This window comes from Haemaphysalis longicornis, unplaced genomic scaffold (assembly GCF_048455015.1).
Source record: "Haemaphysalis longicornis isolate Haplotype H1 unplaced genomic scaffold, Haemaphysalis longicornis Haplotype H1 scaffold_1, whole genome shotgun sequence".
Lineage (NCBI taxonomy): Eukaryota > Metazoa > Arthropoda > Arachnida > Ixodida > Ixodidae > Haemaphysalis > Haemaphysalis longicornis.
The window spans coordinates 267138390-267161561 of NW_027526203.1; the positions used below are offsets into that span (position 1 = coordinate 267138390).

Sequence of the window (23172 nt, forward strand, 5' to 3'; positions counted from 1 at the left end):
CTTATCCCTGTTTACGACGCGTCCGCTTACATAGCAAAGGAATGTTGGCGACTTGAGCACCGTTCCGTTGATCTACGCGAATTCATTTTTTCTCGTTTTTATGATGGTGTGCAACCTATTTATGGTTAGCAAGCTTTAGTACGTGTTACAAGCATTGAGGGAAAACGTTTAAAAGTTGGGTCATATTTTCTCAGTTTTATTAGGTGCGAATGCACTTCTTAAGCGACCCTGAATCACGCGTCCACCGCCGTCCGTCCATCCGCACCACATACCCACTTAGGGCGATTGGCCAAGAAGAGTTCCTAATTTCTTTATCACATACCCACTTAGGGCGATTGGCCAAGAAGAATTCTTTCGCATCACCCGTGCATTCCCACTTCCCCATCGACGACTGCTGCTTCGCCAGGAGCGGAAGTCGGGGGCGAGTACTGCGGCGTCTACATCGTCGGTCACGTCTACGCGAACCTCGTGTCGCACGCCGTGTCCACCTCGCCGGTCAGGGACGAGTCGCCGTACAGTGCCGGTCTACACCGACGCGTACTCGGGCGACGGAATCGTGGTCGTCACCCTCTACCTCGCGCCAAACATCTCGCGCGACGACGTCGTCGAATACGTGGACGCGGCGATGGAGAGTGTGGCCAGGCGCGTAAAGCCCTCGGACCCGGTCGTGGTTGTTGGGGACTTTAACGTGGACGTGCGAAAGGGCGGCGAGTGGTTGATGGAATACATGCTCGCCAACCAATCCATGACGTGCCTACCGCTAGAGGCTCCCACCACCATCAACGGCAGCTACATCGACCTGGCCTTTGCGAGGAACTGTCTGATACGCGCGGTCTTGCAACAACTCTTGACCGTACATTTCAGTGACCACAAGGCGGTCATAATGACCGTCAACTACAACGACAACACCAACAAGTGCTGAATAAAGAATACTGTCGTTTCACTTTACTTGCGTGTGTGTGTGATCTCCTCGAACATACACTTTAATTCACCAAGATTTCCAGAGAACGACTAACGGGGTGTGTGAATCCCCACTTGATCACGCGGGGGTGTTAAATGCAACTAACGGGCGAATGCCAACACAGTTCAACATAACTCCCCCTGATAGCATCACCCGTGCATTCGAACTTCCCCATGCTCCCCTTCGGGGAAATGCGGGGGGAATTTTTTTGGTGTTCAACCTGGGGAGCGGATGAGCCGTACAAACATCTCTCACCGCGTACGCGATGGGGGGGGGGGGGGGGGGGGGGGGGGGGGGAGGAGGAAGGGGGGGTAAGGTTACACTTTATTTTACGATCATTGGTAAAGCCCTTTCTTCTTTTTTTGCGGGATGTACAATACCCGTTTTCGCGCAACGTATTTCAAGTGAGATTAGGAACGGCCTAGCCTGAATTTACGGTTACGGCATTGTGTTTGCTGGGGGGTATCCCTGGCTATTTTAAATAAGTTATCGATTCTTTTCGTTTTCTGGTTGCGAGTTTTCTGTCAGAATATTTGAGCGCAGTTTCTCGAAAAAGACTGCATGTGGGTCTCGATGACACTGTTTTGTTAGTTTCTTTGTGTAAAGCCCTTAACTCTGCAGGGTAAGGTCGAGATGTATTAAAGCGGGTTTAAAAAATGGCAGTGGCACGGGGGTTAAACCGTTTTAATTTAAACACATGCCGGTCCTCTCTTTGTACACGGACGCAAGAAAAAAGCTTGTTTGTGCCGTGGGGGGGAACATTGTTGGTTGTGCAAGAAGCCGGAAAGAATTGAACATGTTTTTATTGACTGTTGGGACAGGCTTTTTTTCTGGGGTGTGCTGCAACGTACGCTGAAAAAAAGATCTACCAGACGATGAGCACGGTATTCGGTATTTGTCAGTTGAAAACGAGTACCGTATTCAACTGGATCTACTAATTTTACTGAGCATGCATGGTATATGGAGGCGTCGGATGGTGGTCCGGTACTCCGGTACTTTGATATAAATCCACGTGCTGTCAGGGACTATTTCCAAGAGGCCATATTCACTTTCATTCAAGAGGAAAGGCCCCACTTTGTGTACCATACTGGCTATCACGGGCAAAAATATTTTAGGCACCAAGAGTGGCCATAGTTCTTTTACCATTTATAACAGCGGTCTTTTGTTACTACGTTTGCTTGTGTTTGTATCATTGGTGAATCTTTGGAAATAAAAAAAAAATAGGCGTGGACGGTTGATAAGTAGTTTACCACCGCGCGTTCCTGGTTCTAATTTTTTTTTTAATTGAAGGCGCGTGGAATTTTGGGGTGATCCGCTGCTCACAACGCCCGGTTTTTCGCCTCCATGGGGCATATAAATCTTTCGCACTAATAAGGCAGTGTCTTGTTTTGTTCAAAGCAGCAATTGTGCTTGTCAGCTTTCCACTCGGCCGGATCAATGTAGGGGTGAATGTTAGCCGCGGGAAACACGCAGTAGTAATCACAACCGCATTCGGATAAATACCCGGTAGTTCTGGTATTCGTTTAAACCTCTTATCATTTGAATGCAAACAAACACGTATTGGCTCAAATTATTTGTGTTTCGCCTTCATTAAAAAAAAATGACCGCCGTGGGGTGCACTCGGGAAGCACTCAGAGGTAAAAAAAAATGCCGCGGCTTGCACTAGTGGTGCTAGGCTGGGGAAACATCAGAGCCGGCGGCCCATCAGTTATCTTCGCGATGTTCGTCGAAGCGCCCGACACCATCTCTCTTCGTCTGAGATCCGGCTGTTGCATCATCATCATCAACAACAGCCCACTAGGTCCACTTCAGGACGAAGGCCTCTCCCATCGACCTCCAACCGTTCCTGTCCCACACCGCTCGAGCCCATTCTTTGCCTCCGAATTTCCTTATATCGTCCCTCCTTCGAGCAATCGGCCTGCCTCTTTTTCTGGACCCGTCTCTAGGAGTTTACTTTGTCACCCCGTTAGTCCACCGGTTGTCATTTCGCCTAACTATGCGGCCAGCCCAAGTCCATTTATTTTTCTTTATTTGAGCTAGGATATATCTCTTACTCTAGTTCGTTCTATAATCCAGGAAGCTCGTTTCCTGTCTCTAAGTATTACTCCGATCATTGTTCGTTCCATGGCCTGTTCAGCCGACCCAAATTTGCTTTCAAGTTGTTTAGTAAGACGCCAAGTTTCCGCCTCATATTTATTTCTGAAGTTGCCGCTGAAAGTGCTCCATGACTGGCAGGCCCGGATCGTTTCGTCCGCAGGATTTAACATGTCTGCCAAAGTGGACCGCGCGGGAACGCGCTAGAACCCGCGGCCAAGTTCAAAGCCAATGTCCGCGCTACGAACCCAAAGAAAATGCTGTGCGCCCGATACCCTGACTGGTTCCCTTTTGAACGCTTGTGCGTATTTGCCTGAATTTTGATGTATTTGTGCTTTTCCTAACTTCAGTGTATTCTTTTGTTCGCTGGACGATGTAGTCCTCGTACTATCGCGTTTGGCCGTATAATAATATGACCGTATGTATGTATGTAATAAAGACCGTATGTATACGTAATAAAGGATGACCGTATGTATGTAATAAAGAAGAAAAAAAGCAATGATAGCTCTATCGGATAGACGCCGGTTTCATAATGCGAGGGACCAAGGTTCGATTCCGATTGCGGGAAGCGTTTTTTTTTCTCTTTCCAGTTGGCTGCACATGTTATAATTCCACACCGCTGCTAACCCGTACCCCTCGGGCCTTTGGGGTGGCCCAGTAATTAGGTCACCGGTTTTAAGGAGTAAATGTCACGGGTTCGGTTCCCAGAACCTCACTAACCACATTTTTTCCTGAGGCTTCGGGGATTTCGTCTACGACGAAAGGATTTGTGTCTGTTAAATAGCGGGTTACCTTTCTCACTAAAATAAGTATACATATAGGATAGAAGTAACGAGCCCCTTCGGCCGCAATCTATGGCGCTAAAGCTTTGTGTCTTACTAATAACATTAAAAAAAGCTTAGGTCAGCTCAAAGAGCTATGGAAAGAAGGATTAAAAGCGTACAGCTGAAAAAAAAAGAAAGAAGGAAGCTCATACTAATGCGTAAGACGTGAAGGTAGCGAACCTGTACGCCACCTTCACGACCATCACGAAGGTTTAAGTCCACGGTTGCAGCCGATTTGTTGCTGCTTAGCTGACGTAACGACCTTTACTCCATCTTCGTTGCTGTAAGTGTGAGCTTCTTTCATTGTTTGGAAGTGATAATCACTGGACGTCACCTTGGAGGAGCATGACGTCTATTTCTCGTTCCGAGCCAGTGTTGCCACGATTCCGGCGAACGCTTCAGATTTTTTTTTTTTTTTTTTTGCCAGTCTTGGCCAATTTTTCCAAAAGGGTATGCTTCGCTCGACAAACATGCTCCGGGAACGCTGGGCGGTCGTCACGAGGCACGCAGACACGAGCGCTAGGCAGTTTCTTGGTTTTGATTTGATTGATTGATTGTAGGGTTTAACGCACCGACGCAACGCAGGCGATGAGGCGCCCCGGAGTGGAGGGCTCCGGATTAATTTTGACCACCTGGGGATCTTTAACGTGCGCCGAAATCTCGTACACACGGGCGTTTTTGCATTTCGCCTCCATCAGAGAAGCGGCCGCCGCGGCCGGGAATCGAACCCGCTACCTCGTGCTCAGCAGCACAACGCCTTAGCCACTGAGCCACCGCGGCGGGTGTTTCTTGGTTTTGTTAACTGCCGGGCTGTCGCCGCTAGGCCCGCGCTCACATGCGCGCGCTCGGCAATTTCTTGGTATTTTTAACTGCGGACACGAAAAATTACAATTTGCTAAACAGCTTTGCTGTTAGAAGGAAGCAACTGCGTCATAGATTATGGAAACAAACTCACCTATAACCCGTACAAACTCAAATTAATAAAATGGTAGAACAGGCTTGCTTTATAACGAACTTGTGCAGGAGCGTAACTCGTTAACAGTTTTATCTGCTTCCGGGTGTAGCCACTATGAAAATTAGAGGGTATATGGAAAGGAAAAAAGTTGAGGTTGAAATATGACAACCTACGTACGCTTGGAACAAATTTTTCGCCGGAACCAGGCATAGGTTACATGCTGTGATTAAAGGTTGTGTTGGCAGACTTGGTTTCGTTGTGTTGGCAACTTTGCTTTCGTTTGCTTTCAAGTAACGTTATCGTGGTAAAAAAAATATCCCCTTAATGGGAAGTCACCGATCAAGGTTACCACCACACAAGGCTTTCCTTATTGTTAAAGCTATTCCCCACAAGCGGGATTCATCTTTGGGCGGCACCCCTGGCATCACTGATACTTATTCCCTTAGTAAATTATCTTAGTAAATTAGCGAAATTTCGTGCAGACGCCCCGCTCTTCAATCGGGTATGTAAATTCGCAAATGAACCATCACCACACTTGACTATTCATTTCTGACTCAGCACCCGAATAATAAAGTTCTTTCAAACGCCTTGCACCAAAATGACAGAATAGTCGAAGCATGGAACAATGAGGAGGTCGTTTCTGGACAACGTTGCATGTTTTTCAGTTTTGTCCGAAGGATATACTTCAAGTCGCATCGGGGTCATAGCAATATTTGCCAGTTTCGTGCAATACACGAAGTGCACGCTCGCACGCGCACACACACATGCACGCACGCAAGCACGCAAGCGCGGACGCACTGGACACCAAAGTGAGATCGCGCTGTCCAGGTGCCGCGACAGCGCCGGCAGAAACCCAAGGACTGCTCTGCGCCCTGGATCGCGCTTATTTAGCGCGCCACGTACTTACAGAAAACGGGTACAACGCTACACTGCACTGATATACTGTGACCTCCGGTGATGATCAATGGGACGAAGGGAAACAGGACGACAACGAAGGGGCAACAGACCAATGAGCTGCCCGCGGCTCGGCACTCTCCGTGTACGCCCTGATGACACACGGAGCAATCTTTCAATGGGTCGTGGTGTCACGGCTGTCGGAAGAATGCCTCCGGCAGAGTTCGATGCCACTACAGGACCACGCACGGGGGATGAAAAGGGACGGCGCCACTGACACCGCGCGGGAACCCTCCTTGCTCCCCACATGCTTGGTGCATCTCTTCCGCCGCATTTTTAGGCTCCAGCACTGTGAAACAGAGAAGGGGAAAAATGGGCACAGCGAGCCTCTTTGTCGCCACGGGAAAGCAGATAGGAAAGTTGGCCCGTAGGAGTTCTCCCCTGGGGGTTATTTCAAAAGAGAATAATTCTTGACTTTTCGTGCCGTCCGTTGTCTATAAGCATGGCGCTGCTTTACTTTCGTTCGTTTGACGACGGCCCACATGCGGGATGCCTCGCGTGGAAAAAGCTGGAAGAACAAAAGCAAGTACCCTGTAAGGGAATTAAGCCATCTGTACTGTGTTGTCAGTGGTTGTAGTGGTGCACAAGTATTGTGCGCGATAGACAATTTCAGCAGAGGTATAATTAACTTGCATTTCAAATAATATTTATTAGACGACAGGGGTTCCTTGTCATGCGGTGGCCACAAAAACGCTGTAAAGAATCTGTTTTGCCGTACCTGCAGCTTGCGTCGTTTCTTTTCCAGCCTTCTTAAGAACGTCGCCACAAATGATAACATAAAACGGACTTCATTAGTCACCTGTCGGGTGCATGGCAGAAATAAATATGTGGAGAGGGAGAGGGGGTTCTGCGGAAGAAATAATTTTACAGGTTTAAAATTAATATATCCCCCCCCCCCTTCCACCTGTCCTCCCCCATTTCCCCTTTATTTATCAACCCCCTCCGAAATATTTTTACGCCCCTGCCAAACATGCAATGGGCTTCCGGTGCACTCAGATGAGCCCTGAATGAACTACAATTGGCTCGGTTTCTTGTACGCTCAGCCGGAAGGAAAAACGTTATGAGGGGATGGTGCGCTTACCTAGAGGTTAAACGCAACATCGGGACGCTGTCGCGTAGTTTGGTTCACTGCACCAGATTTAAAAAAAAACTGTTGTTACGCAGGTTCATATTTGAGGTTATGATGCTTGGTATGCCCGAGCACGTGGTTCTCTTTTTGTTTGTTTGTTTGGTTGATTTGTGAAACAAAAACGGCTCAGGTTTAGCGCTTGCAAACCTTGTTATCACGAGCGAAAGATGAGAGCACGCACAGACGGCCAAACCGGCGCGCCATCCATTGCAAGACTGAGCGACCAAGGTGCCGGCGAAGCAGCCGTTAAACTTTTCGCCTAATCACGTGGTACTGCGGCGGTGAGGCTCCAAGCGAGCGCAGCTGCGACGCCTCTCCGCTGCGGGTCACGTGGCGTGATGTCACACCTGCTACACTGGCGCCCCTACGGCTCAAGGTCATTGCGACATGAATAATGGCCTTGCCACGCATGGTGTAGTAGAAATAAAAGAAAAAAATGACTATGCAGTGTGCACTTTCTCCCGACAGAAAAAGCAATTTACGTCAGCAGGTGTTTTTAACGAAGTTCCCCCATTTTATTTATTACTTAGGCCGTACATTGTTTTCACATGATTTGGCTAACACAGAAAAAAATGGTCGGGCGCGAAGAGAAGGCTGCTTCTTATTAGCATCATGAGTACTGACAATGAGCGCACCTTTCACGTGAGTATGGTGCAGTTCTTCATACGCTATAGCTCCAGGGGAGTGCCAGGGAAATTAAGTAGAAAAAATCTCCTTTACTTTGTGTTTTCGCACTCCGAAAATGCACGAGGTCGCGGGTTCAATTCCCGGCCGCAGCGGCCGCTTTTCTAATGGAGGCGAAAAGCAAAAATGCCTGTGTGTACGAGATTTCGGCGCACGTTAAAGATCACCACGTGGTCAAAATTAATCCGGAGCCCTCCACTACGGTGCGCCTCATCGCCTGCGTTGCGTCAGCGCGTTAAACCCTACAATCAATCAATCACTTCGAAAATACAGTTAACAATTTCTCCAATGCACGTTACTCTAAAGAATCACATTTTTCTGCAAAAAAAAAAAATGTCGCGACGTTTTACGTCATGAGCGGGGCTACGCAGGTGCGTCGAGCGTTTTATGAATGCTCTGATTAGACGGCTTGGCTGCGATAACCTTAAGGTATCGTTCGAAAGAAGCACGTATCCTGCTTATGAAGCATTCTTATTATTGCGTGTATGCGCTGCTCTCTGTCTTCAGAATAATCATACATGATTCATATTACGGGCCCCCTACTGGTTTAGCTGCAAGTAGAGGACTAATTAATTGATTGATTCATTTATTGATTCGTGTATGGCCCAGCCAGTGTTCTATATTTAGGGCTTACTTTAGGTAAGCTTCAGGTTGAGCCTGACGACGTGCGTGCCAAGCAACGCCGTGCTCTCGTCGTGCGCCAAGCTGCGGGTAGCTGTTAACGCCGTTAGACCTCAAAGCGTGACGTGAGGTCGCATGTCCCGAAAGTGGCGGGAAAGCGTTGACCAATACAAGCAAGATTACACTAATTCCATGCCAAGCTGCGGGTTCCTGTTAACGTCGTTATCCTTCAAAGCCTACCGTCAGGCCGAATCCCCTGGCCAGCAACAAAAAACTCGCACGTCAAGCTACGGGTCGTTGTTAAAGTCGTTTAGATTTAAACCATAACGTTGGGCCTAACCTCAGAAAAATTCCGGGAAACCGTTCGCCAGTACACCTCGACGGGCATTTGCTAATCTGTGTGTATGTGACGCTCTGGGAGCTTCTGCTCCCATATGGACGCCAAAAAAGCCCACCATCCATATGCTATAGCAGCTCCGTCGTAATACGCACGAAGCCGCTCTAATAAATAAGGTAAACAAGAAAACCGATACACCTGCAAACATATCAGGCTATGGCGATGCAGTGTGTGTTATCGCGCGCGCTCGCCGTAGGATCATAATTAATGGACGACGGTTTCCTTTATCCCGAAATAGCATTACGGTCTGACGTAGGGAATCTGGGTGTACAAAAAGAGTATGCCGCTAGAAGACGATTACACGTCGGCGCTCGCTGAGGAAAGACTGGGACAGTTGAGGGGAGGGGAAAGAGGGAGCGCAGGCCAGTGGAACGTAAGCTTGAAGCAAAGCGCACACGCGGGCAATCTCGGAACCGACACGGAAAGAATTCGACGGATGGGTACGCACTCAAGCCCGTTTTCTTTTGAGTCCGACAAGTCGGATCCAACATGTCGGGTCCGACTTGTCGGTCCGACACGCGAGTCTGTGTCGGGCGGCCATTTTCTTTTGCATTCGGGAGCCGGACGCCGCCAGCAGTGTCGGGCCAAACACGTCACTTGAATAGAATATTGTGATTGGTTCGTCCGACCTTATAGTACTTTTTGTTTACGCTCAAACAGCTATTGTGGTAATTTGAGAAAATTTGAGTTTATTTCCCTCAGCATGGCGCATATGTTGATCTCGCTAGACTTAATCAGCCAGCAGCCGTAACGTTTATGTAGACGCAAGCGCAATGGAGAGCTTCCTATAAACCGTGCATGCCCGGCGATGCTGCAGCTTGGCTCGGGTTATGAAGCGGCGACGGCGCAAAATATATTCTTCCCGTTTTTCCGAATATCATGCGGAAAGACTGTTCTTTGAAGCATAACCGCTCTCCCAGCGATGTAACATTCGTCCACGTACGTAGCAGCGCTCTATGATTACGCAGAAACAAGCTCTCGATAGTTCAGCGCATGCATCGCATTCTGATACGGTGCGCACGGGCTGTCTATTTGCGTCGTTGCGGCAAATGTTAGCGCTTCTTTCGTCAACTGCAATGAGTGCTGGTATTTTAAATTCTGTGACGCAGGGTACAAAATTTTGGTATGGGAATATCGGCAGCATAGTTGTTACCTTAACATCATGTCCGCATCTCTTAAACACATATTTACGTACTCAGTTTGCGATTACTCGCCTGTGGAACTACGGCAGCCAGCGATCGCATTTAGTCACTCGCAAAAACCGGAATAGTTCCACCGACCGGCGCCGCGGTGTTTTCTTTTCTTAGTTTTTTTTTTAATGGCGATGCCGGCTTTGATCTTTGTGTTCTACAACGAGATTACCTTTTCTGGACGACTGTACGAAGGCTCCCATCCAGGTCAACAGTTTTACTTAGTAAATAGCTTCCACAGAAAACACAGCTAGGCACATTTAACGCTTTGCTGCATGTTTCAAGTACATTTGTTTACAGTTAATTATGCTGATTCCGACACTACAGATTTTGTTTGCAAATTAGCACAGGGTTAGAACCTGGTCCGGGGTTTGTAAAAACAGGCGTCCATACACGTCTGCATATGCTGGCCATATACCAGAACGCATGAGCGATTCATACAGCAGAATGGAAGTTTTTTTTTTTTATCCCTCACTGGAGCAGGCCAGTCCCACCACCTGCACTTACTGGGGGGTAACAGCCGTCTGGCCAAATTAATTTCAAAAAATTAATTCACATACTGCCTCCCACCCTCCCCGCTCCTTTCTTGCAGCCTGGGTTACTGCTTGTTCATCGGATTGGAGTGACTAGCTGACATTTTCCTCCTACTTCTAATGGTCCCCATGGTAGTGCCCTTGGTCTTTCCTTTAAATTTTCTGTAATGAATTATTTCCATTGTAAATGAGCCTAGACAGATTTCGCTATATATTGGCAATTTCACTATTTCTTATAATATCCCCTCCTGGAGTCATGTGTGGGCTACGGGGTTAAAACCGGATGACTGCAGTCTCCCTTCATATCGTCAACAAAAAGAATCCACTCACACTTTTTTACCCTTTTTCAGGAAAACTTGCCCGAAGCTCAGAAATGTACTCGTCTAGCTATTGTATAAACTAGCAACTTAGCTGAAGTCATATAAAAAACAATCTTTCCTCATCTTGTCGTGAAGTCGGTTTAATAAAGCATAAACTCACCAATACTCCAGCAAAAGTTAGATTATTTTTGTACCCTACTTTAATTTGATAGAAACTTCAGTATGCCTGCACAGTCTCAGACCCCTATAGAGGAAATAATATCGAATTGGTTGAAAAGGCTCTAAGAAAGGCTGTTGACTTTATTTATTCTAAATATAATCGCACAAATTCTCTTTGTGAGATCATGTAAGCTTATGGGATTCGAACATTAGTCAAGGAGAAAGTTTTTGCATCTTACGTTTCTTCACTGTTCAGAATTCTAACTATGGTCGCACGGATTCTCTTAATGAGCTCATGCAAACTGGTGCGATTGAAGCACTAGGGAAAAAAGAAGTCTCAATGCCTTAAATTTTTTGTTATTGTTTTGCTACAAACTTGGCCTAGATACAAGACCACGACATACTTCAAAATAATATTCATCATTACCATTTTCATTCTTTCACCCGTTATACACACCGGTCGAAATTTTTTTTTTCCCACATGTATTATCGACTGGAAAAATACACCTGAACATATGTCTTGATTAATTTGAATAAATAGAAGCAAATGTTTAGTTTATTTTAACCTTTTGTTCTTTCTCATTGCTGCCACGTGTAGTATCCTGAACTGCTGGTATCTCTGATCTTGTTCACACCTTTATGCCCCTCCTTCTTGGGCCTCTGGTTCGCAGTATGCACTTCAATAAAAATTAAAAAAATTAGTGACAAGGGCAGTTCGAGGTGCTGAAGAAAAATTGGCCCCACACTAATTGCAGAAGACTCACGGCAGAACACGACGTGTATACCCCACACAAAATAAAACTCGCTGATCAAATTTTATTTCAAAACAAGACAGCTATGCACAAAAACAGATAGGCCCCAGAGATTTATAGATACATGAATTAATAAGCCTTAGTTATAAACAAAGCTGGCTACGTTTTGTTAAGAGCAGTGATGCCTCAATGAGTTACCAAGATCTAGTTCATTTCCGTAATTTCCACTTATAACGCGGTCTTCTGTTTTGAAATGAAGCCTTTTTCGGCCAAAGTTAGGCAAGTAAAGGCACAGCAAAAAGAGTTCCTTTGTTTAATGCTACCAAATGTACTAAGTATTACAGACTTGAAACACACAAGGTTAAGTGAACAACACTACATACAACAATAAGTTAAGTTTATGCAGACTTGGAAAAAAAAAAAGATCAGCACTAGATGACGCTAAACTGCAGCACGGTTTATTGACATTTCATCGATAGGCACACAACTCGTAATGATCAAGTAGTCCCATGCATGTTGAACCCTTTCATTTTGCACCATTCATATTTTTCTTCTCCTGGCAGACCGAGGCCATTGCTGCATGAAATGGGGCTGAAAGCTGTAATTGTGCGGGAGCCTTCCAGATGATGATAGTGATGTTAGATAAATGATTTGGGAAATGAATACTGAAGACATTAGCTCCACAAATGGCGTTGCTTGCTGCGTCAGATAGGGTGAACACAGTAAATGAAAAAAAAAAATGTGGAAAGAGTACGTAGAAACAATGAATAAGAGGGAGAATGAAATAAATCAGGAACATTTGAAAAAATGGCAGTAGTTGGATAACAGATCTCAGGATCTTAAGTTATAGAACGTCGACCAATCTAGAGCCTTTGTCCTAGCGCAGTGTCAGCATGACTGCTACAGTTCACAAAAGTGATTCAGTTCTGAAAAGTTTTTTCGTAGCAATCGCACAAGAGTTCTTTTCGCTGTTTCGTGTTGGGTTGCATGCTGCGTGCAGTAGCACAAGAGATAACACATGTTCTCTTTCATAGAGTAAGGGCGTTCTGCATTATGCAGCCCGTCCAGCCTCTGCATAAGCGTTTTGGAAGAGGGTGTTCACTTTGTGGAGTGATTTTTTTAGTTTATTTTCTGATCTTCTGCTGTTGAATGAAGCTAGACCCTCAGGCAAGTGGACAAAAGGCTGAAAGTTGGTACACATAAAAACTGAGTGGAAGAAAAATGAGAAGTGAGCAAATGGTGTGTTAAAGCCAAGAAAACCTCGATGTCATTAGCAATGGTCTTGACCGCCACCGCCTTTGACACTTCTGAAACCTCTACCAGTTGGTATACAGTTGTTCATTTATTTTTAAGTGTGATAGTATGGCCGCGTGTTAAGCTTTTTTGCGCAACTTCAGCGCCATGCAAAAAGTCAACGAAAGAGGGCATGCCATGCAGTGAAGCTAGAAAATTTGAATGCCATGCGGCAAAGCCAACTTTTACTGCTCAATTATTCCCAAATTTTCAATACTCGAAAACATTCAGCACTTTGAATGATAAAAGTGCACTGCAAATCGAATAGCAAACAGCATTCGCAAAGTGTTTGAAATTTCAGAAATTTCCACGCCTCTATTGTATTTTTCTGTGTTTGGCGGGACCATCAAATAAATGGATGGACATTAGAAGAAGGAGCTTCCTTGGAAGCCAATGTCACTATACCACTTGATAAGGCACTTTCTAAACTTCCCAGAATTGTGTCAGGACTACCGACGCTGTGATCAGAAACTACGACCAGCTAGGGATAGCAAAACTTACGGAAAGTACGAGTGAAGCTGATGCCGTTTACTACATGCTGCACTAGGCTGTTGCACGTTACTCTCCCAAGCTTCAGATGGTTTTTGACGTTTCATCGCACAGTAACTCACCGAAATATTTCAACAACTTTGAAAGTGGACTGAACCTGACCTCCGATTTAGTCAGTCTATCGGTGTATGCAATGGGCTTTCGAATGCGGGGTGGTGCTATTTGCTTAGCTGCACCGATGCCATCTGCACGGTTGCATTTTGCCGCATGGGCCGCGGCGTTCCTGATGTGAAATGTGGTTCGCAGTGTGGTGTTGGCAAGAACGTTCATGTGGACAGCGTTTTTTTTTTCGAGCGATTTGTGGATTTGCGAATGCCTTGTTACAAGTAGTAGTCAGCATTGTTTTTGCGTCGAAATTCCAGACTGTGCTGTGCACGCTTGCTACAACCGAAGATCCGAAGCAGGCCGCATGGCAAAAGCAAGCATGTCGCTCTTTTTTTTTTTTTTTTTTTTGCTGCTTCGGAGCCAAGGATAGAGCAACGCTTGACAACAGTCCGCCTTCATGCTACGAATTTACAATGAAGTTATCGATAATGGGACTAATCAGTACTGAATCTGTTGCACCTGTTTCGTTCCAAGTGGAAACGACGGGCCTTGAAGCTTTCACCTCACACTTTGTCACATGCTTGAAACATTGCGCAGTGCTCTCTGCACCGCTGTCCGCACCTGTCTAACCGTTGGACAGGCGCTGATAACGTAGTCCACTTTGCACCATCTCCGTGTGATCCCCATGCATTGATTTTCTTATTTTTGGGTTGCTTCAAAGGACCGTGTCTCGAGTTAGGAAAATTTTCACCCAAAGCTGCAACAATATTTGATATGGTGGCGGCGTGCGGGACGAGGCACTGGCTTTACCGAGCCACCCAGGCATGCTGCGCGCTTCTTGGGGAGTGCGAGATACGGTGAGGTGCTCTGGCAACAGTGTTCTGGTGTGTTGAACGTATGACTGACGTCTACCTAAGCTCCCAATGATGGTGAGCAATTACGCAGAGGTTCTGGGTGGAAGCAATCGCGACATATGTATATAAAATTAGGTGCAGCCACGTCGACAAAGATTCGACCGATAGTTTTCAAGTGCTTTTTTTTTACTTGAGCATGTGCAAGGTATGAGGTGAAAGCTTTGACGGCCGTCGTCTCCACCTCAAATAAAATGGGCACGCCTGATTCGGTACTGATTAAACCCATCATCGATAGCTTCTTTGCGAATTCGTTGCCTGAAGTCAGATCGTCTTCAAGCACTGCTCTAGCTACTGCTTCAAAACAGAAAAAAAAAAGCGAAACGCTTGCTTTTGTTGTGCGGCCTGCTTTCGGATCTGCGGTTGCAGAAGTGTGCACAGCACAATCCGAAATTTCGAAAAAAAACAATGCTGACTACTCCTTGTGACAAGGCATTCGCAAACCCACGCAAACGTTCTTACCAACACCACGCCGCAAACCACGTTTTGCATCGGGAAACATGCTGCCTGCACGGCAGAATGCAACTGTGGATATGGTGTCGGGGCTGTCGTGTAGGTAGCATTGCTGCACGGCCAAAAGCCCAGTGCATACACCCTATTGCTGAACTCCCGAAGACACCAAGTGGCGCAAGGGTTGGATATGAAACAAACATTATTAAAGGTTGGCATAAAACCGGTGGACAAAGGTGCATTGCGTTTCCTGTGGTTTCAAGCAATACCAAAACCGGGTGTACCACTTTCACCAGTTTTGACTTGCTGTATGACCCGCATCCCTTTCAGAGTGATGGCTAACCCATTTCTACTTCCCGAAATGCTTAAACAAAGAGCAGTACCCTCAAACTGTGAGACATACACGGATGACGTGCTCACAGGAGCTGGAAGCGAGAAAGCTGCCGTGAAGCTGTACAAAAATGCCACTGAAATGTTTGAAGCAGTAAAATGCTATTCCAGTGATTTCAACGTGACTCCCGGGCTACCATGCATCTCGGTTATTTGTCGGGTGTGCTGAAGGTTTTGCGACGTACGTGGGACCCGTGTGCCGACCACTTAACATTCTCTCTATGTATGGATTGTATTCATGGCATAGAACCATTCACAAATTGGCCCATGCTACAAACAACGGCGTGGATATGTGACCCACTAGGGCGCAACGTGAAAACTTGGAAGTGTTGGTAAGCATGTTGAACCCTAGCGTAAACGACATGACAAAGCAGCGCTTCGTGTGTCCTGTTGCTATCGTACTGCGTCTTGTCATTTGCGCTGAGGTTCAACATGAACCACTGGGAAGGGAGGGGGAGGGGGGGCTTTCTTTTTTGATTGTCCATGCCAAGGTCCTGTTCCACGAAGTGTGGCGTAAAAACATCGACTTCAACACGCTACCTACCAACAGCACGGCGGCCTGGAAGGTAGCTAGACGGACTCCCTATCTCCCTGAGGTTCAAGTACCCCGGTACTACAGGTCGCAAACAAATGGAGGGAGGACGGTCTGCTTTCACATTTCTGCTGATACCCGTCCAATGCCATATGAGGCAGTTGCCTACCTCACCCTGGAGGGGAAAACGGTACAAGATCGACAACTGTGGTAAGCAAACAAAGGGTTGCACCAGGCAAGAAAATTACACTGGCGAGACTGGAACTGATGGCATGCCTGCTCGCTGGTCGATTGTGTGGCTATATTTTGGAAGCCCTCAAGCAACAGCCATCAAACATCTACCTACGGACAGATTCAACAACAGCACTCTATTGGATTCATGAAGATGTTGGCCGCTGGAAGCAGTTCACACGCAACTGAGTCACTAAAATTCAACGCCTCGTGAACAAGTGCGTATGTAGACATTATCCGGGAAGAGAAAATCTAGCTCGCGACATCCCAGCCATGCAGCTGGCCAAAAACGCACAGTAGCGGAGCAAAGCACTGTGGATTTGTCCCGCATGCATATTGGGAATGAGTGGTTCCGAAAGCGATATACGATGAAATCGAACTAGGGGAAAGGAAGAAAACAAGATCATTGCCAGCGGCAACATCGCCACCTACTGAGTCGGGCGTGATCGATCTGGAACACTACGGCAAAATCTTAAAGCTAATCAGAGTCACAGCTCGGGTTTTTCAGTTCATCGCCAGAGCCAAACAACAAAGCAGCAAATTGGGACCCCTCATATCCGACGAGCTTAATCAAGCTGAACGATACTGGATATGTTGGGAGCAAAAAGGGATTCTCAAAAGAAGTCACGTGTGCCGCCCACGGAACACGAATTACCCCCAACTCCGCTTTCAGAATGTTCACTGATGATTGACAGTGCTGGCATTTTAATAAAGAGTTCAGGGAAGACCACAACACTGCCAACTTTGGTGTGGCTTAAAGCAAACAACTATAACAAAAGCGTAAATGGGCATTTGAAAAGGTTTATGATAGAAACCATTTTGTGAACCCGGTGTGTAAACACTACTCACAGGAATATGTCATGACTGCATGATTACATTACAATAACCATGTGCTTCATTAGTAAAGGCACTTTTTCGGATAGTGGTGCATGGAAGCTTCACCTAGCGCATATATGCGGCATACGTAAACAAGCAACAGCTGCAAGTGAAATGACCACGAAAACTAGTCCCAAACGGAAGCAGCATCTCGCATGAAGCACACATCACGTAACCAGGCAGTGCTGAACGCGAAAAAAAAAGCACAGCCTGGACACACACTGCAGTTGCTGCACAAAGCACACTTGCCACCACATCACGCGGCCACTAGAATAGGCGAACTAGCGGAGCACTCACGACGCTCGTTTGGGAACGCTGCAGTCCACCAGCGGCACTAAAGCACTGGGAACACCCTCACATTTCAAAACGCACAAACACCGCCACACATCGCTACCAACTGCGCAGATATACAACGGGAAAGTTATGTAAAAGGTGCACCCCTCGGTTGCGATGTGTTTCTTGCAGTATCGGAGCTAGCGGCGCCGCAGCTTCACAGACACACATTCAACTCCGGGAGAACTGCGACGCACCACACACGGCTGATCGCGAGAGCCGAACTTCGACACATCAAACAGATAACAGCACGGCGTACACACTTGATATGAAAAACTTGCACTGTACACAAGCGCTGACCACCACTGCGCGTTGCTTTCACTCACAGTGACCATATTTTGAACGTTATCGATGATCCAAGCGCGGAGACAGACCTTGACAGCTTGGAGCGCGCGAGAGCGGGGCCACGATGAATTTGGACTTATCAATCGTCTCGCGCTAGCGATGAGCGCGACGAGCGTATCTCTACACACTTGATAGAGAACGAAAACACGGCGCACCACTCTGCAGACGCTGGTACTGGTGCCTTTTCTGCCTCGGCTCCACACAAAGAGCGACCATTTGAAGTAGACGAACGATAAACGCGTATCGCAGTACCGACTCAGGACCGGGGTGGTCTGTCGTAACTTCTGCAAGTCGTTGTCGTTTTTGATATCACAATCAAGTTGTGCGACGTACACCGTCCCCGCAGCTCGCCGCCGCCATGTTGCCGAAGGCCGATGGGCGGAGCCAACTCCAGCCGGACGGCCCAGCCGGACGGCTCCAGCCGGACAATTCGCTCGCCGAGCGAATTCGACCTCGGCGTCCAACTTGGCCCGACAGGGCCCCCCCGACAGAGCACGACAGGCCCAGCCGGACCATGTTGTGCTCTGTCGGACTCAAAAGAAAACGGGCTTCACAGACAGACGCACACGGCCCAGCGGCGGCGCACACTGTGAAGGGACATTGGCGAAGCCTGGGTGCGATAAACGAGTCAAGAAGGAAACGGATAAAACTCGATTGCTCTTTCTCTTGCTTGCGATGTTAACAAGACGGCGACGACGACGGTGGCAGGGAAGGAACTTGAGACGACAGAACAGACACGATAAAGCACGCACATACGAAAAGGACGGAGGGTAAGACACAACGTGAAATAACGAGAATAGCGGAAAGCTGGGCAAGTTAAAGTACTGAGCGAGAAAAGGAAGAGAGAGAGGAAAAGAAAGGTTCTTGTGACAGAAAAGCAGCTAGAGAAGAAAATGCGAAGGGAAAGAGAGAGAGAGAGAGAGAGAGAGAACTTTGATGTCTACCCGACAGCCAGGCAGCGTGCACTGACGTCTATATTGCTCCCAAGACGACGCCCTTCCATGGAAGTGCCCCTCCGAACGTTTGCGATCTCTCTCAGCTCGATTGAGCCTGTTTTAATTTCAGAACTGCTGTTCGCCGATGTCCAGGAGAAAGTTAAATGGAGGGAAGCAACAAGAAAAACTCAGCTCGAAGATGCAGGTCCAGCTTTTAACCGCCCAATCTACACAAACTGATACTTGATAAAGACCTCGTAGTTTAGAAATTTGAAGTTTTGTTTTGTGTTTTTAGTGTAGTGGCAAGGTCCAGCCGATGTAGTAGGCGTTTTTAGCTTCTCTTGTTTGCTGTCAAGAGGGAGGAATTGGCTCAGTTCTCTTCGAAGCCCCGAAATCGCTAGAAAATATCTATCTACGGAACATTTTTTTTTTCTTATATGAACGATTCACATTCTTCTTTCAATTTTCGATAAAAAGTTTTACCTCTCTTTGAAATTAGGTTGTGTTGCTCTACAAAGCCTGGAAAAGTTGTACGAAAGAACACTGTATTGTTCTCTACATTTTAAATACACATACAAACCGTGTCGGGACGAAAGCAAATTCTGTGCGTAATTACACGCAGAAATTGCTCACTTCGAAACGCTCGGTAAGGCAGAGGCCGGAGTGAGAAGCTCAGCTCAGCGCGTACTGAAATCACGCGTCGTGCACAGCGCATGAAACTCAGGCGCACCGGTTATTTGAGTTTTATTCGTGACTGAGATATGTACGCGGCATGGTTTCAGGAGAGCGTGCACTCATTTTCGTTGTGTTTGAATTCTCCATTTTGAAACCCGTTAGTTAATATTTAGAGGACCTTGAGCGCCGTGTTCTGTGCGCCTTTACCTGTGCGTCCCTGGATTCGATTCAAAACGCTTTTTTGAAGGCGATAGTATAGTACTACCCAAACACGAAAATTTTGGTCTGTCTGTATGATGTCTGTCTTCTAAAAGAATTAGTGTTCCTCAACTCTGTGAAGAAGGATAACCTGCGAAACTGGAAGCAGTCCACGGAGTGCACGAAAGAAAACACGTTTGTTTGTAATTTGCGATTGAGCGTACTTCCTAGCCATTTAGCTGCATGACACTTGGAAGGACCCGAACTTCAGTCTCGCGGACAAACTAGTAGCTGTCTGTGCTACACCCGCTTCGTAGGCATCTTACTGTTTATGTAACACACCAACTGAATCCGCTAGCCTACTGAGAGACGTCCACGTCAAATGGCCCAGTGTGACCTGCCAGCACAACGGACATGTCATCAGTAAGGGCATGAAACCTATAGCCTCGCGTGCATGCCCTCTCCCCCCCAACCCGTGCACACCGGTAACCGGTTATGTGCGCGGGCTTAGAAGTGAAAGAAACCGTCGAAAATGTCGCTCTAAAAGCTCACCAAGTAATGCCCCACATCGGCGTTCCAAGCGGGCAAGATGCCGTTCATCCAGGAGTGATTCGCAGCTACTCGACGAGCTGGACCTAGAGGACACAACGGCGGCGGCAGCGGCTCTCTACTGTTTTCGTGCCTATTCGCGCATATGTTCTGGCCGACGGCGCTTCTTCGATCCCCGCTCTTCCTCCAAGCGAACGACATGCGTCCGCCCCACAGCGAGCTAAAACTGGAAGGTGTCGAGCTTTATTTTAATGGACAAACGTGTGGCTGTTCGTTTCCCTCCCCCGTCGTAGGCATCTTATTGTCTATGTAACACACCAACCCAGACCGAAACCGCACGATTACGGAGGACAGCTGACAGGACGCAATGGGCCATGAGACTTGCACGTTTAAATCACGAACCAGCAGAACGAGCATTTTCGGTAGCGGCATGGAGCCCAGCTGTGCGTGCACGCCCCACTCCCCCACCCCGGCAACCCGTGAACGCATAAGCCGGCAACCGGTGATGGGCGCGTACCTTTGCGTGGAACACACCGGCAAAAATGTCGCTCGGAAAGCCTCTCAAGTGGAAGAATTATGGGCTCACGCCGGTGTTCCAGCCGGGCAAGTGGCTCTTCAATTCATACCTACTCGGCGAGGTGGAACTTGAGGCGGCCACGGCGGCGTCGGCGTTCGGTCAATTTTACGCCCGTTTGCGCTCCTCTGTGTTCTCTGCAATCACATGATAACGGCTGTTGCGAACGGGCGGGGGCACCCGATCCGTTCTCCGTAGCCTCCAACATACGATGGGTAGCGTGTATGATGCGAGCGGCCAGCCGGTGTTGCAACCGTGAAGAAGTCCAGAGCAGTAGGATAACGTAACTGTTTACTTCATAGCGAGAGGTGAGCCGAAGCCAAAAAAACATACAATGCCCCGACGGGCGAGGTTACAATACAGGACTCGAGCAGAGCGACCGCATGGATTCGCTGCTCAGACAGGAATGATTTTCAACGTTTGTGCTGCTTCTATTTATACCCAAAAAAAACGCCCCCAAGAGTAACACGCTACGAACATGACAGACACCCACACGCTCTTTCCATAGTTCGTGAGTCATTCATGACTTCGTCCCACATGGCGTCCGAGAGGGGGGGAGAGAGTGTCCTTGAAAGGTGCCGGGGTCGCGCTATCAACTGCTGATCGCGCCGATAGCGAAACGTCTGAGCCGGGAATCTCAAGGCGGGACTCACCGACGCGCAGGTGCCTGAAGGGTGTGGCGCTGGTAGCCGCCGGAGGCGCATTGCAAAGCGAGGTGACTGCCGCCGCCGCTAAGACGTTGCGCTGCTGAGCACGAGGTCGCGGGTTCGATTCCCGGCCGCGGCGGCCGCTTTTCTGATGGAGGCGAAAAGCAAAAACGCCCGTGTGTGCGAGATTTCGGCGCACGTTAAAGATCCCCAGGTGGTCAAAATTAATCCGGAGCCCTCCACTACGGCGCGCCTCATCGCCTGCGTTGCGTCGGCGCGTTAAAACCCTACAATCAATCAATCAGCGAGGTGACTGACCCGGCATGGCGAGACACGGAAGTACGATGCACCGACACGCGGGCGCACATGGTCGATTCCCACGTGGTGGCTGATGCGGGAAAACACGTGGCGTTGGCCGATTCGTAACAGCTAAACACGTGGCGTTGGCCGATTCGTAACACGGCGTTACCGCTTTTGACAGCCGATAGCGCAACTCGTGAATTAGGCATCAGTGGTGGCGAGGGGAATAGCAGTTGCGATGGAGGGGTCGGCGGTGGCGAGAAGGGACCCAGGAGCGGTGCCGAATAAATTGGCTTCACCGGAATGAAAACTGTGGAGGTTAGACATATACCGCTTCGCAGTAAAAGTTTATTTGACGGTAGACACAAAACCTTACACTACAAACACAGGACACAGAACATTCATGACTGTCCGCCCCTCTATTCAGCCGCCCAGTCAAAAGTTAAAAGGAAATTTTGAGCGAGACCTTTATATGGGCAAGATATTTTCGATCTAATAAACATAGGAATGTGCTGTATATTTGTCAGCATTGTTCAGCAAAATTTATTGGGCTCATTTGAGCAAGAACCTCGATACATAACTGGTGTTCGCAGTGTTCTTTTAATTAAAAATGGTTGTGTGCTCGACTTTTGCGAGAGCAAATTAAAGGAAAACGTGTTGAAAACAACGTTTTAACCACGAAGTACAAACAAGGCTGGCACTCGCGCCTCGCGCTCGTGGCTCGAGCGCTAAGTCCCACAGTCCCAACAGATGGCGCAGCAGTGCGAGCGCGGCAAAATTGAACTCTGAAAACCGACAATGCGTGGACCGAGACAGGAGGGGAACAGCGTGAGAGGTAGACGGATGAGACAGATGATGCAGTTGCTTTGAGGCGGCAGAGAACTATCATCTTTCGACATTTGCACATCCGCGACCGTTTTTGTTGTTGTTGTTGTTGTTGTTGTTGTTGTTGTTGTTGTTGTTGTTCTTGTTGTTGTTAGATGATTAGTGTAATGGCATCAGTTCCAGGCACTTCTCGCGAGCAGGGCTAGCGGGAAAGGCTGGCGAGCGCGCCAAAATTGCTAAAATGAGGCCAGTAACGCCTTCGCGTAAACATCTTGTCGAGCGGCAAGTTCGCTAAGCATTTCGTAATATCAAATTTTTCCGCGATTCCCATATTGTACCTCTCGGTTATTGTTCTCACAGACCAAATTTCACGACCGATGTAGACAAACGCCAATTACTAATGGATGCCCCCCTTCGCTTTCCGTAATCGCCATGATACTCCCATTCGCGAATGCTTCTCTAGCAACCATGCGTGCATAGCACGGCGAAAACACCGATATCGACACTATTGACTAGAAATACGATAATTCAATCTCAGTTAGCCTGCGGGTTCGAAAATGAGAGGTAATGGCAATATTCAACAGAAAAATACTTGCACGTAAACACTGGTTATAAATTTATCTGCTCACCGTACAAAATTAGGCGCGTAAATTGAATAGTTACTTCAGAATAGTTACTCATGCGAACTCTACAGCCAGCAGTCTTCTGCACCCAATGTAACCGGTAGGACACTTTTTGTAAACACCAAATTTCGAAGAATGCAGGCACTGGCAACGCAATTCGTAACCGTGAAGCATTAGCTCATCTTACGGATGACGGCACTGGAGTGAAGCTAAGGACTGCAGAAACTGAGCTAAAGGGTTGAGCGTGGTGAAAACTGTTTCCTTTCCTTTTTGTTTGTTCGCGTTCAAACGTTTCACCAAACTACCACAGAGTCCGCA

General features: G+C 47.7%; 1 protein-coding gene across 2 annotated transcripts in view; it reads left to right on the plus strand.

Moving 5' to 3' along the window:
* The window catches only part of LOC144145473 (follistatin-related protein 5-like), a 481029-nt gene that overhangs the window by 326541 nt on the left and 131316 nt on the right, over nucleotides 1–23172 (plus strand). The window lies entirely within an intron of this gene.